The 13800-nt window shown below is 38.3% G+C and overlaps 1 long non-coding RNA gene across 1 annotated transcript; it reads left to right on the plus strand.

Moving 5' to 3' along the window:
• The first annotated feature begins 1310 nt into the window (after positions 1-1310).
• Positions 1311-12752, plus strand: LOC148054581 (uncharacterized). The gene is made up of 3 exons (XR_015706851.1): positions 1311-1428; positions 5358-5552; positions 8075-12752. It is a non-coding gene; the product is annotated as an uncharacterized LOC148054581 (long non-coding RNA).
• The last annotated feature ends 1048 nt before the right edge of the window (positions 12753-13800 follow it).

Below are 13800 nucleotides of genomic sequence, written 5' to 3' on the forward strand. Positions count from 1 at the left end.
AAAACTCGTGTACCCTAAGTATTTCAAATTCAGAAATAAGTGTGTCTGGCAGCTTCTTTGTTTATTTCAGTAAAGAAAAAAATGTTCTTGGATAAACAAAAATGTCAGACTAACTTCCCATGCAAAATTAAGCTTAACTGAGCCTGAATATACAGAGCAGAACCAGACTATAAAAGCCCTAGTACCCATTGTGGGAAGGTTCAGTCTATAAAGGTAAGATTGTCTGCTACTTTTGTACCCAGTTTACAAGTTGTTTAAAATCTAAAACTGGCACCACAAATAAAATTGTGATCATGTGCTTCATCTGCAACAGGAGAGCCTTCCTGAGGCTGCTCAGGTCATTTAAACAGAAAGAGATGTCCAAACAGCAGGTTTTTTTCTTCTTTGAAGAAGCCTAGATTGTGAAAAATAAAAGCAAAAAGTCAAAAGAGTCCATTTTTCTCACCTACCTCCTTCACATTTCACCTACACACAGGCATATTTCCGATACGTGTCCATAAACCCTAATTTGAAACCTACTTATTATCTTGAAGGATGCTTAAATATATTGGTCAGGGAGTCTTCTCACCTTAAAGACTTTTTCATCCAGTCCATGCTCAATGGCAAAACAGCACATAAAGAATACAGAATCACAACTGACAATGCTGAGAATGGCCATCATGTCACGTTTTGTCCCCTTTCTGCTTTCCTGTAACTGTTTCAACTGCTCTCCTTGGGGGCTGAGATTTTCTGTTTGCTTACCGCCTGAAGGTTAGTATTTGTTGACTTGTCCTAAAGTTTGAATACAGCCCTGTCAGTTGAAATGGCTTTGAAGAAAAATATCTGCTGTCTCTGTATCTTAAAACAAATTTTTAAAAAAAACAAAACAAAACAAATGACCCACAACCAAAAATCAAAAAGAAAATGAAAAAAGGCTCACCCAAATATTGCTGGCATACAACTCAAAATAGAGAAGTGAAAAACTTTAACACTAGAGCTGAGCAAGCTAAAGAGTGTACATCTTCCGCTGAACCCTGGGGCAGAATTGTGCATGTAGAGGCAGATACTGTGTCACTTGCTAACATAGCTTTGCATTATTAATCACACTACCTACCTGGGTGCATCTTGAGCCTGTAGTTAGTATGGAAGGGAAATATCAAGATCTCTCCCCTAGCCTTTTGCAAAACTGAAACCACTAGAGAGGAAACAGTTTCCACTAATAGCAAGCACCCACGGTGGCAGCATAACAAATGATTGCTCTCTGTGTGTGAAATGAAAAGGACATCAGATGTGCAGGATTGGTTTTCACTGCTGTTAAGCATTCTTTTGGTTAGATATGCTCTCCTGACCCACAGTGCGTAATGAATTTTCCAGTTCCTGATGTGTATGTGTAGCTAAGTCTAGAACTTCTTGCTCTTATGGTTGTTTCAGCACACCAGCAGAATCCAGGTAAATGTCATATATTTTTAACAGTTTTTAGCTGGCTTACTGTGCGGGTCTGAGCACACAGTCCCCATCATGGGACTAATCTGGTCATGCGCTAAGAGCCTGCAATAAGTAATCTGCAGAAGGAGGTCTAACGTTATGCTGACTGGGAGAGTTAGGGTGAAATCATTGTATCTCTGTGATAAGAACATGCATCTTTAATGGATAACATGATACCACATGATTCCCTTTATTGCTATCTGAATATGAAGAAAGAATGAGTATATAGTTTGAGTGGCATAAATAATCCCTTTTGGGTTTTGTTGTGTTCCTTTGCACATGTAGCCTGTTCCCTTGTGAGCAGAGTGTGCTGCTCTGGCTGTTTCAGCCTGAGGTCTAGCTCCAGCAGTGGCACTCTGACTTTTCCTCTGTCTTTTCCATTAGGTTTCTCATTCTCCACCGTACCTGGTTATACAGGCTTTTAGGCAACTGTTTTGTTTCATGTCGTGTCATCATGTTATCCTTTAGAGATGGATAGAGAGATTTCCTTTTATCATACTTCATAAAATGTGAGATGATGTTCCATATATAAAATTATTACCGTCTTCTTTTAAAAACAAGAAAATTAATAGCAAAATAACTATAGACAAATGTGCAAAAATGCATCAGACAAGTGTTTTTAAATACAACTCATGTTGTTATTGATCAATTGGAGTTTGACAGAGTAAATACCAAAATTGAAATGTCTGTTCATGTCTTAGTGTTAACTATTGTCATTTATCAAAACAAAACCAAAAAACCTCATAAACAACAAACAGGATAGTGATTATTCTATAGCTGTATCAAGAGAGTTGCAATGTAACTAATTTAAATGCTGGTAAGGCAAGCATTTTCAAGATTTTTTTTTCATAAAAATATACAGGATCATTGCAGCCATTTTGTTAAGTGAAAAAGGTAAAATGTTCTGCAAGTTACTGCTGAATTATTGCTACTCTGAAAAAAAAACAAGCAAACAAGCAGCACTCTGTTCCTGGGCAGTTTATTCTAATCCATATATGCCGGAGTTGCACATGTTTGTCTGTATAGACAGATGCACACACTGGGTTTGCAGACATGACTGTGAAATGAATAATTCTTCTGGAGTGACAGCAACAAAGCAGATCATTAATCTGCTAATCGCAGAGCCAGAAGGTCTGTAACTATGCTCTTCAGTTATACCAAGTTTTTGTTCTTTGTTACCAATTTCTTCAAAATGAAATGATTGAAAAAATGGCCAGAAGCTAAAAGATCAAACACTGAGCAGGAACGGGGGGGGGGGGGGGGGGGGGGGGCGGGGGGGGGAAAGCAGAGCTAAAAAAAATGCAGAGGATAATCTACTCAAACATGCACAAGTGCAAGTAGTCCATACATTAATGTATGGAAGAAGCTGCTATAGGTATTGTTTTCATTATGGTAAATCCTGCAAGACTCCTCTCACTGTGTATGGCTAGTGGCCATCAGTCCCTCTGGATTCAGACTTACAGTTGTACAGAAAGGAACAATGTAACTTCTTAAACACAAAGGATCATAACTTTCTCATGACTAGTCATGTAAGACAAGTGTCACAAAAGACCTAAGAACTTAAGTCCAGGATCAAAATTGAAGTTCTCAAAGCCTTCATTAAGTTGCTGCCAGTGCTCACAGCACTTAAATACCCACATCTCTGAAGTCTTCACCACTAATACGCTTTGTAAGTATCTATACTTCTATTACTTGGGGCTCTGTACATATTCATGCAAGTCCTGACAAAGCTCAGATGTTTAATCATCTGAGTCGATAGACATACTCTTTCCTCCTCTTAATCCTCAAATAATGTCTCAGGCTATTCATATCCCTAAGTCAGAATCCCAAGAGGGTACAGGCATCTTTCAAAAAATGCAAAATAAATTTAAGATTTGCCCCTGCCCTCAGAAATTCTTGCTCACACAGGCTGCCTTGCTGGTATTGTAGATTCCTCCCTGAGACACTTGGGCTTTTCTAGGGACGAGCTAGATTCTGCTCAACGGCTGAGTGGCTCGAGGCCACTCTTAGGCAACAACAGGGCAGAATAAATGCCTAATTCCCTTAAAGAAGCAGTGCTTGACATAAATGAAACAGATCTGGTATCAGTGAGGAGAAAAATTAAATAATAGACATGAGACTTATGAAAAAGTACAGTCAGTGCCAGGGTCCAGGTGAGAATCCAGAGGGCTTTGGGGTTCAGGTCTCATTTAGGCAGTGCGGTTACATCTCTTGGTGGCCAGTATTCAAACAAGACAGTTGGCTGAGGAAATGGGTTACTACAAGAAACAAAACATGGCCAAGAGGAAGTCCTGACTCCATGGAATTACAATATGGCTTTGGTTCAACCCTCCAAAACTATTCAATCCCTAACACCACTTCTGAAGATCATAAGGATCAAAGCTAGACACCTAATCATTAGGAGATCATTGCATTGTACTTTTACAGGACTAGCAGATAGCCTTTGTAATCTGTATCTTCAAAGTCAGTACAGGTAGATGCTGAGTTAATGAAAGCTGAAGTGAGATTAGTCTTGGTATTTGTTATCTTCCCAAAAATCTGCTATCACATAATAATGAGCTCTTCTGACACTGGAAACAGTCTTTATGCTCTGAGCTAGATCCTGCTGGTATTAGTTAGCATTGCTCTACTGACTTACTGGAGCTTTATCAATTTAATCAAAATGGAAATTTGGTCTGTTAGTTTAGAAAAAGAAGCAGTATCTCCCGATATTACCTAAATATGCATGATTTGGTAAACAGTTGAGTCAGTTCACCTGAAAATAATTGTGTAATTGTTGTGTACTCTACACACTAGTATCTAAAAATTACATGACAAGTTTTACGTTAAGATGTTGCTCTATTATTTAAATCACAAAATATATTTAATTTATTAATGTAACATGAAAATAAGAATGTCAGAGTTTAGCAGAAAATGTAGAGCATGATAAGAAAAAAGAAATCCATCTCTATATATGTGAATTCACAGAATATATTTGAAGATGATAGTCTTCATACCTTGCGAAGTTGTTTCTCACTTTAAAAAATGTGCTGTGATATACGAAGAATAAATAGGTCATAATGGTGGCTAGAGACCAGCTTTGACAGCCACCGCAACCTTCAGAGATAGAAGCACACAAATATAACTTTCATAAATAGAAGCTTATGTTTCTGCTGACCTACCTGACGGACACACTTGTCATGAGTTTTCTTCATTTGGAGATTTTGTGATGTAGACATAACAGAATTTGCTTTTATGGTACCTAAGATGAAAATGAAAATTTTAATATATGCCCTATTTGACCACATATACTTTTAGGAAGTACCAATTAACTGTGCTAAAGTATAACAAGCTGGGGAAACATCCTCACTTTCAACTGGTTGCTGCTGTCTTGCAAACTGTGTTTCTCTAGGCCTCAAAAGCCAGATGGAATTGTATTTTAATGAGGCATTTCACTTCTTATTTGGATCCTGTTGTAGGCAAGTGAAAGAATAAATCACAATACACGTACTCAAATTTATGTATGTAACTGTGAATTAGAATGTGCTCAAGGTCCTTTAGAAAATAATTAACAGTTTTAAAACATTTCAAAGATGATGAGGTTCTCACCTAATGAGCTCCCGGTATGCTGTGAGTGATGAAATACGGCTGGCCTGTAAAGTGAGGTTAAATACTACAGGACAGAAGAGACACAAAAGGCAGTAACTGACCTAGCAGAATTATATGAGGAGGAACAAAGGTAGAACTGCTATGTCAGATTCTTTGCCTTTATAACATCTCCTCTGAAGTTAAGCTCCTTTTCCAGTTTGCTGCCATGTGCATTTCACAAATCAACATTCACAGACCATACAAAAATGTGAATTTTAGCATATGAATCATGAATATTTAATTCTTCTTTTTCATGTTTTTTCAAGAACATTTGACAATTATTTCACAAGACAGATTTTTCCCTAAGTGAAAATGAAAGCCTGCAACAGCTGAACTCAGATATCTGATAAGATGACTGCTGACAGAAGTGTTCGGGGATGCTCAGACTGCTATGCAGAAATGTTCGACGTGTCATTTTTCAGTTGTGATTCTGGATTCACTAAAAAGGCAATTTGCAACATGTAGGTACCAAGGCTTATACAGTGGCATACTTACTTTAGATATATGTGTAGGTACATAAGTGGAGTAAGACACACTCCAAGACTCTTAGAAACCTCCCCAGAACATGTATTTTGGTGCAGTGAGGTGTGGAAGACCTTGGCCCAACCAGGGACTGGATAAGGATGGGTGAAAAGCCTGCAGTGCCTTGACACAACTCGCTGCCTCACCTCTCCACGTGGTCCAGCATAGCTGAGGTTAGTGTGAAATCAATTGCAGGGGAAAATGCCTTTACAGCATGAAGAGAAGGTACTGTCCATACAGAAGGCACTGCAGCAGAGTCCTCTGCTTTGAATTGAGTCTTTAGGCACCTACAACCCCACTTTTGTAATTTACCAATTCTCTAAAATGTATTTCTTGTGGTAATTGTATTAAAGACAGAGTGCTCTGTCAATTTTTAGGGATGTGCGGGAAATGTGAGCTGAAAATCCATCTCCTTGGGTTAGAAAGCTCTGGTGAGACACTGAAAGAAGTTAAAGAACACGGGAGTTTAATAAATACCCTTCATTTTGGTGCTGTGTTATAAAATACATCTGGAATTACAGGCTAGATTTTTGATCTAGGCTTTCTGCAGCTTCAGAATGGCACTAAGGGGCTATAAAACTATATTACAGCTGATCCTGATGAAGCACTTTTATAACAAACTCGTCTTTGAGTTAGCATGAGTAGAAATAAACCTGTGTCTCAGTTCTTTCTGAAGCCCCGTGGCATAAGAGGGATGACCAGGGAGTTGACCTAAACACCAGGGTGGGCAGGAAGAAGCCGTACATTGAGCTTTATAAAAGCAATTTTAGCCAGTCAAACAGGAATAATGAAAATCTTTTCAGAGGCAGAGGCTGCCTCACACTCTCGCTCGACTCAGAGACAATTAAAAAGCTGTCCCTACCACACAGACAGACCAGCATCTCAGCAGCCAAAGGCAGGGCTATCACCTGCTGAGTAGGTAGGTCAGCGGAGACCCTTTGCTGCTCCTAAAAAGGCATGTTGTTTATAAAGCTCACAAGATCATTAGAGTCTCATTCTGGGGCCCTTGAGGTATTTCATCATAAAACACCCTTAGTGAGTTAGAATAAGTCAATATTATCAATAGTCATCACCTCCCCACTCCACATGATATATAAATAAGGAAGGAAACAACAATTGCAGTCATCCACCTTGATCTTCTTCCTAACATGAGCCGTAGCACTGTCCTGAAGTCTTAACCTCTCTGACCTTTTCACCATAAAAATACAAAATTACATCAGGCCTCCATTTGGCCCAACATATTGTTATTTATTTCTATTAATGTCTTATCTGGAAATCATGACTGAGATAAGATGGCAGGCAGTGTACAACGAGGGCTTGAGTCATCTCACCTAACTTTAACTACCTATAATTTAATATCTGATTTAAAGTGTTGTCAACGGGAAGAGGGAGGGAGTGAGAGGAACGTCCAGAGAGTAATTCATGTTATTCCACTCTTAGACAAGAAAGATAAATCATCCTCTGAAAGTCTCTCTCTCTCTCTCTTAAATGTACAGGGAATCTGGATAAGTAACTGAAATGAGATTTCTCACTTTTTGAAGGCTAATGTACAGTGAAGTGAGTCTCGCATAACTGACTAAAAAGCTTGCAGTCTAAATGAGGTAGACCACAGATAGGAAGGAAAACAATTATGCAGAGATGAGAAGTGATTTGCCTAGCGTAACACAATGGCTTTCTCAGGTGTTTCTTCCCAGCAGACTATCATCGTTTGGCCCATTCTGCCCCTTCACCAGGTTTTATCAATGTCATGCAGTAAGACACAAGAAACACAGTAAAAAGAGTCCTTCAATTTGTCACCTGCACAGTTAGGTAATAAGATGACTAGCCAGTTTTCGCAAACATTTCTACACAGTTTTCAAATATAATTTGTCCCTTTCCAAGTAAAAGAGGTGGAACTGAATGAAGTATAATAACTTGCCCAGTTTACTGCAATGTTTTTAAACCTTTACTATTGCTATGTGGGATTTTCAAAGTAATTTCCAAAATTATTTCCAAAAGGCAGTTCCAGTTACGTTGGAGATGATAGAAAAAGACTTAATTAATCCTGCTGGCTCTCTTCTTTCACACAGAATATTTAAATATACAGATTTTCACTGCAGATGACAACTTCATTGTGTCAAGGCCTCATCTGATGCTTACTGAAGTAAAATTAAAAAATATTTTAAAAACCTCAAATTTATTTCACTGACCTTCAGATGAGACTCTGTGACTCTTCAAAAAATTCATTGTATTTCTTGAACTTAATCACAAAACTTAGGGGGGCAAACTTCCTAAACTGTTGCCTGGCTCCTTAAAACATAATCAGTCACTGAAATGTAACCTAATTTTCAAAATAATATTGCATGGAACACCTCCTCCCTGTGATGTCAAAAATACCTTTGCCAGAAAATACAAATTTCTTTGCAGAATACTAAAGAAATCTCATACTATTGCTGAATGTGTCATCAAACTACTTTTTCAGGATTGATAAATAGAAGATTGAAGGAGGAATGCCAAGTATTCATACAAACGTCAAAAATCCAAAATAACTTTATTCATCCACAAAGGTATCTTATCAGTCAGAATGGATGCTCCAGTAAATATGTGTGCTGAAGACATAACTCCACTAATAAAACCAAACAACTTTCAATACTATTACAAAACAAATGTACAGAAACATTATCAAATGAATGACAATATTGTATAAATCAATGGTGTGTCCTTGTCTGGAATACTATGTTTAACAAAAGAAGCTGTTGCAGAAATAGATGGACTTGTGTGGAATACGAATAAGCAATGTTACTGAAAACATAGAGTTTGGGTGCATGAGAATAGAATGGGTAATATAAAGATACACCAAAAAACCCCAAACACACAATTACTTCCTGAAAATACAAATCACTTTCTGGTTTACATGAAACAGGAATTTGCTCCAGCTGTACTCATGTTTCTGTAACGTTTGTTTTCTGTAAATTTTCTAGCCATCTAATTCTTGTAAGACTTCTTGTAAGAAAAAGAATTTTAATAAACTATATGAATAGAAAAAAGAAAAAATCATGTAAAAGTGATTTAATATTAAGGCCGTTAGTTTTTATCAGCAACATAGCTTCAACAGGACATTTAAGAATTGCCTGCATAGTCCATAGTTTACAGGTTGGGATGTCCAACTCTTTTTTTTTTTTTTTTTTTTTTTTTTTCAGAAATCTGGCCCTGAGTGAAAGCTTACTTATTCATTCTTAGTACAATGCTGAGTGCATGTGAGAGGTCTCTGAGAGCATGTAGCTGGCAAACTCATTAAGGAGTACGAAATCAGATCATTTCAGTGCTGTTTGCTCTGATGGCATCTCAGGTCTGAGCATACAAAACAGTGCAATGATGTGTTTGAGCTTACGTTGGTTTGCTAATATCAGCTAAATAAGTATCTGGACATGAAGCATTCATTGCCTTCATCAAACTACAGCCCAGCAGCCCAGGAGTAGTCTGGAGGATGTCAGCAGCAGGGAGGAATTCATTACAGTCCTCTACAATGTCCCTTTCCTCAGCAGTCTGTGACTCACAGCTCCTGTTTTTATTTTCTCCTTCACAGCAGCCAATTTAGAGACAAGCAATCTCTGATCCAAATAATAGCAACTATTTCTAGCTGTTTGATGGCATTTAGCTACAGTTTCGTGCTGTTTCCCTCAGCCAAAAAGTCTCTCAGCTCTGTAGTAAACACTGGTCCTTGTCCCCTGAGCTCTCTGGCTCTTGCTACCAGTGGGATCCCAGGCTTCCTCCTCCAGCCTCTGAGGGGCAGTGACATGGATGTGGGGGCAACAACATGCCTGTAGAGTACAAAGGAGCGCAGTTTGGTAGGAGAAGCCAGAAACATCCTCAAGCTGCATGAGGCTCTTGCCGGACATCTCTCTTTCATTGCAGGTCTTGCCTTTCCAATACTGGGGGGCAACCGCCCACTGAGAGCTGAGCTATAGGAGCACAGCCTGAGACAGAACCATGCCATGACAGGCTGTGCTGTGAATCCCAATGACTGATCAATGGAGCAAGCCAAAATTAAGAGATGTATTTGCTGAAAAGTGGGTGATTTTTATACGTACCTACTTACATCCATGTATATATATGTGTGCATGTTTATGTATGCATAGCTATGCATATGCATATATGTATACAAGCTAAAAAATGGGGTTTGTACAGAATAAATCAGTTTGTTACCTCCTCTTACAAATGACCAAAAAGAGGGCTAGGAGAATTTAGAAACTGCTACAACATGCTGGTTTTGGTGGGCTGGTTTGGGCTTTTGAGGGGAGGGCAGGAGTGATTCAGTTTTTCACTTAGGCATTTTTGGAGGGAGATAAAGTCTTCTAAAATAGTATTTTATTTTAAAAACAGGGATAAAATTCCAATGTTTTAGATCAAACCAAAATGTTAACTCATCAAAAAAGGCAGGGCAGCTCTCCTTTCTTTCAGGATTTTTGCCTGGAACACTGTGATGCATTTCGTGAACTCTGAGGAAAAGCTGGAAGGAATGCAATTCTCTCACAGGGATACACAGCCTATAATGTTCAGAATATACTGCTTAGCTAGCTGGGAACCAGGCTTCTCCCTCAGGTAAAGAGAGCTAATATCTAGAGCTGGACAAAGTACAGATCAGAACGTTCCTGTTGGATCCTGATCCCCGAGGGATGAGGTGGGCCTCTGAAAGATGTGAAGTCCAAAGAATGGATAGCTTTTAAGCTGATAGCAGCACCACTGGCTCTGTAGCACTCACGTTACTGTTTCAACAATATCTGAGGGCCAGACAACTATTAATCTCTGAGTTGGAGCACTGCTTGTTGTTTATCTGCTGTCAGGTTTACTTGCTGCCAGATTTCTGAACTGCTGTTCTTCCAAAGCTTGGAGGACACATATGATGATCACTAGTGATGGAAGTGACACTTTAAAATGCCTGGTATTAAAGCAATTCATTCAGTAGCCCAGTTCTGTAATAGTGTTTTTGAAAATGTTTGTATTTATGTTTTACATCTGGCTATAAGATCTAAGGTATTTACCCAACCAGTAGCCCATTTTGGTCACCGATGGTTTCACGGTAGAGACACAGAAATCAGTTCTCAAAAAAAAAAGCTCATGGAATAATGTGTGCGTATCTGTGATAAATAACAGAACAGAACATGGTAAGCTGAAGCACTGTATTTAAATACACAACTGCACAGGCAAAAACATATTTTTCATTAAGAATCAGGGTAAAGTTCTTGTCTACTATTTCTCTTAACAGTATTTCAAATACTATTCATTATATTTTACATTATTCATTTTTCTACAACTCTTTCTTAAAGACAACTGGGAACTACTAGCAATAATTTATCAGAGTTTAGAACAGTAATTAAGTTGAATTGTGTAACATATTTTTGATGACTGGAGCTCTGACCTGTGTTCCAGGAATGAGTCACCCTGAGCAGTACAAAAAGACGGTTGTGCTAGATATATACAATATTGTCTCATTATCTTCTTTCCTCATTAATGCCAGAAATTCATTCATATTTCAGGTATTAGTGGTTCATTTTTACAGACTCTAGACGTGGTGATGACCCCTCTTTGACTCCATGGTGCTATATTCTGCTGCACAGAGAACTACAATCTATGTAAATATTTAAATGTTCAGAAGATTTTTATTTGCTGGCACTGTGTGCTCAGTGCGCATTGATCTTATTGCAAAGGAAGGGCAGTATTACATACCCTCAACCACGCACTACACTGTTTTTAAAATTTTTACTCCTTTGTTGCTGTTTTTTGTACCTCTGTTTAATCTAAAGCAAAGTTATAATGACTGAAAGAATATGGAAAGCTGCATAACAATAATCAGTATCCATGGCAGTTTCCTAATTTGTGTAATTCTCCTGTCGCACTGAAACATACGGATCCCTTTCTTTCTCCTCCCATCCCGCCTAAATTAAAGTTTTAGTACTTAATTAAAGTTAATTTCTGAGGACTGACTGCTTGACTCATCTTCAAAGCTGTTAATAGATTTAGATCAAAATCTTCGAAGCATAATAGGCAGTATAGTTGAAAAATTAACTTTTCAAAACGAAAAACTCTCCATCAGTTTTTCTCATTTTTTAAATGAATTTAAAAGGAAAAAAATGTTCTTTTAGCTAAAGTGTGTATATTTTATTTGCTTTTCCTTTACTTTCCTCCTTGTAAAAGCAAAACAGGAGAAGGCGGGGGGGGAGATAAACGCAGAAGTAAGCAACAGCTATAAAGCTTCACAAAAACATTTCAAAACATGTTTCAAAAAAGTTCTCTGTGTAATATTAATGAAAAATTAAAGGGGATGTCTGTCTTCATTATTTGTGCAAATGAATGAGTGAATTTTCTGAAAAACTTAAATGAATTTTAACCTGTTATTGGGAAACATTTCTTCTTGTTTTTAGGACGCTGTGACTGAAAGAGGGCTCATCAATTACCAGTTTTCTCTCCAACACAAAGACTAGGTGGGAATTTGTTTAAATTTTGTTTTGAAACAAATTGAGAAAGGATCTTGATAGCCCTGGAGTGTTCCATCTTAGCCTTTATCTGGAACAGAATGTCTGTATTTTCCACTCAAAATGACCTTGTTCTATTTTCTTTTTTTTTTTTTTTTTTAATGTCCTATGACAACAACCACTGCTCTTCGTCAGACCTGACTTTTCCACATCCCAGGCTGGCCAGCTCTGTTTCAAAGACTGACTCTGTTGGACTGCAAAATGATAAACACCTATACTTATTTGATTTTAATCTGCTAATATTCTTTTATTTTTAAAAATAACATGTGTCTCCCTGTATTGTTATCTCATAATTCAGTAACTGCCTGCCTTTGGCCAGTCACAAGAGCTTTCTGCTGGTTACTTTATTTTGGCAAGGTTTAGAGATGGATGTGAGTAAGAAAGGACTTCTGTCTCTTCATCTGTTTGCCCCACTTTTTTTGTAAAATAAAGGCCATCTGGATTTTATTTTGCACTGAAGAATGTACAGCATGTACAGAATTTGTTTTCCATGTGAGAGACAGCATTCAGTTACGACTGCTTGGATTGTAAGCCTGCAAATGTTTGTGGCAAAATACCTGGCTTCAAGTTCTGCTTTCTAAAAAGAAATGTGAGCTAAGCCTGATCTTGGGGATGAAGGGGAGGGAGGGGGTGAAATGCCATGTTGGAGAGCCTGAGAGTTTCATATAACCCATGTTCAACCATTAATGTGCTGCCCTGAACTTCGCATGGCCCATCTTAATAACACGCAGACTCCTATAATCATGTGGCAGTTCTGGTGAGAACAGATCAAAACCTCAAATAAGACATATAATGACTTTAAGCCAGAGGAGGAAAAAAACAGCTAAAAACCAGCTTGAGGAAAGTATAAATTTAGCCTGTGGTGTACTATGTACTCAAGGCATGCTGTCAGAGAGGGGTGTGGTTTGTTATTGTGAACTTTTCTGCTTTGCAATAACAACTCTCCCAGCAATCCTTGCTGTAGTAATCATCACCATCATCATCATCATTCAGAAAGAACATCCGGGCTCTGTGGGGAATATTGTGGAAATAATATAGATATGATACATTTTTGCATCTCAATTGTTATGTGCATATACTTAAGAAAACTTGTTCAAAAGGTTGATGGTGGCTTACATGGAAGGTGCTGCCTCTTCCAGGAGCATGGCATTGCCCAAGTAAGAAGGGAAGCACAGTCATGTTCTGCCCCCATCATCCCCAGCATCCTGGCACGCTTTGAGGTACAAAGAGCCCAGTCCTATAAGGACTTCACTGAGCTAGCCTCTGCATTTCTAACTTTCTGGGGGAGAACAGACCTTGTTAATCTACCAAAGTGCAAGACTAGCTCATTATTCCCCCTTAGAGACAGGGCAAAATGCCATAGTCCTAAAACTGAATGTAAAGGCAATTCAAGAAATCATCTGATATTCTGTGAAGTAAGGGAACAAGCTGTGCTGGAGGACCCAAGCAGTAGGCCCAGGTTAATTCTGAAAGATTGCTGTATACTTAAGTCTGGCCCAGGTGTTTGCATCCAAACTTACCTCTAAAATAAAGCACTACTTGAAAGTTTAGGTACTGGAAAGAGGGAGGGATGGTTTGACACATTCCTTTCTCTCTTGACCTGCTTCAATGCTATCCAAGCTAACTGAGAATAAGAAAAAGAAAGAAAGAAAGAAAGAAAGAAAGAAAGAAAGAA

Source organism: Nipponia nippon, unplaced genomic scaffold (assembly GCF_047370975.1).
Source record: "Nipponia nippon isolate SJK-2023a ecotype South Korea unplaced genomic scaffold, ASM4737097v1 scaffold_3, whole genome shotgun sequence".
NCBI classification, from domain to species: Eukaryota; Metazoa; Chordata; class Aves; order Pelecaniformes; family Threskiornithidae; genus Nipponia; species Nipponia nippon.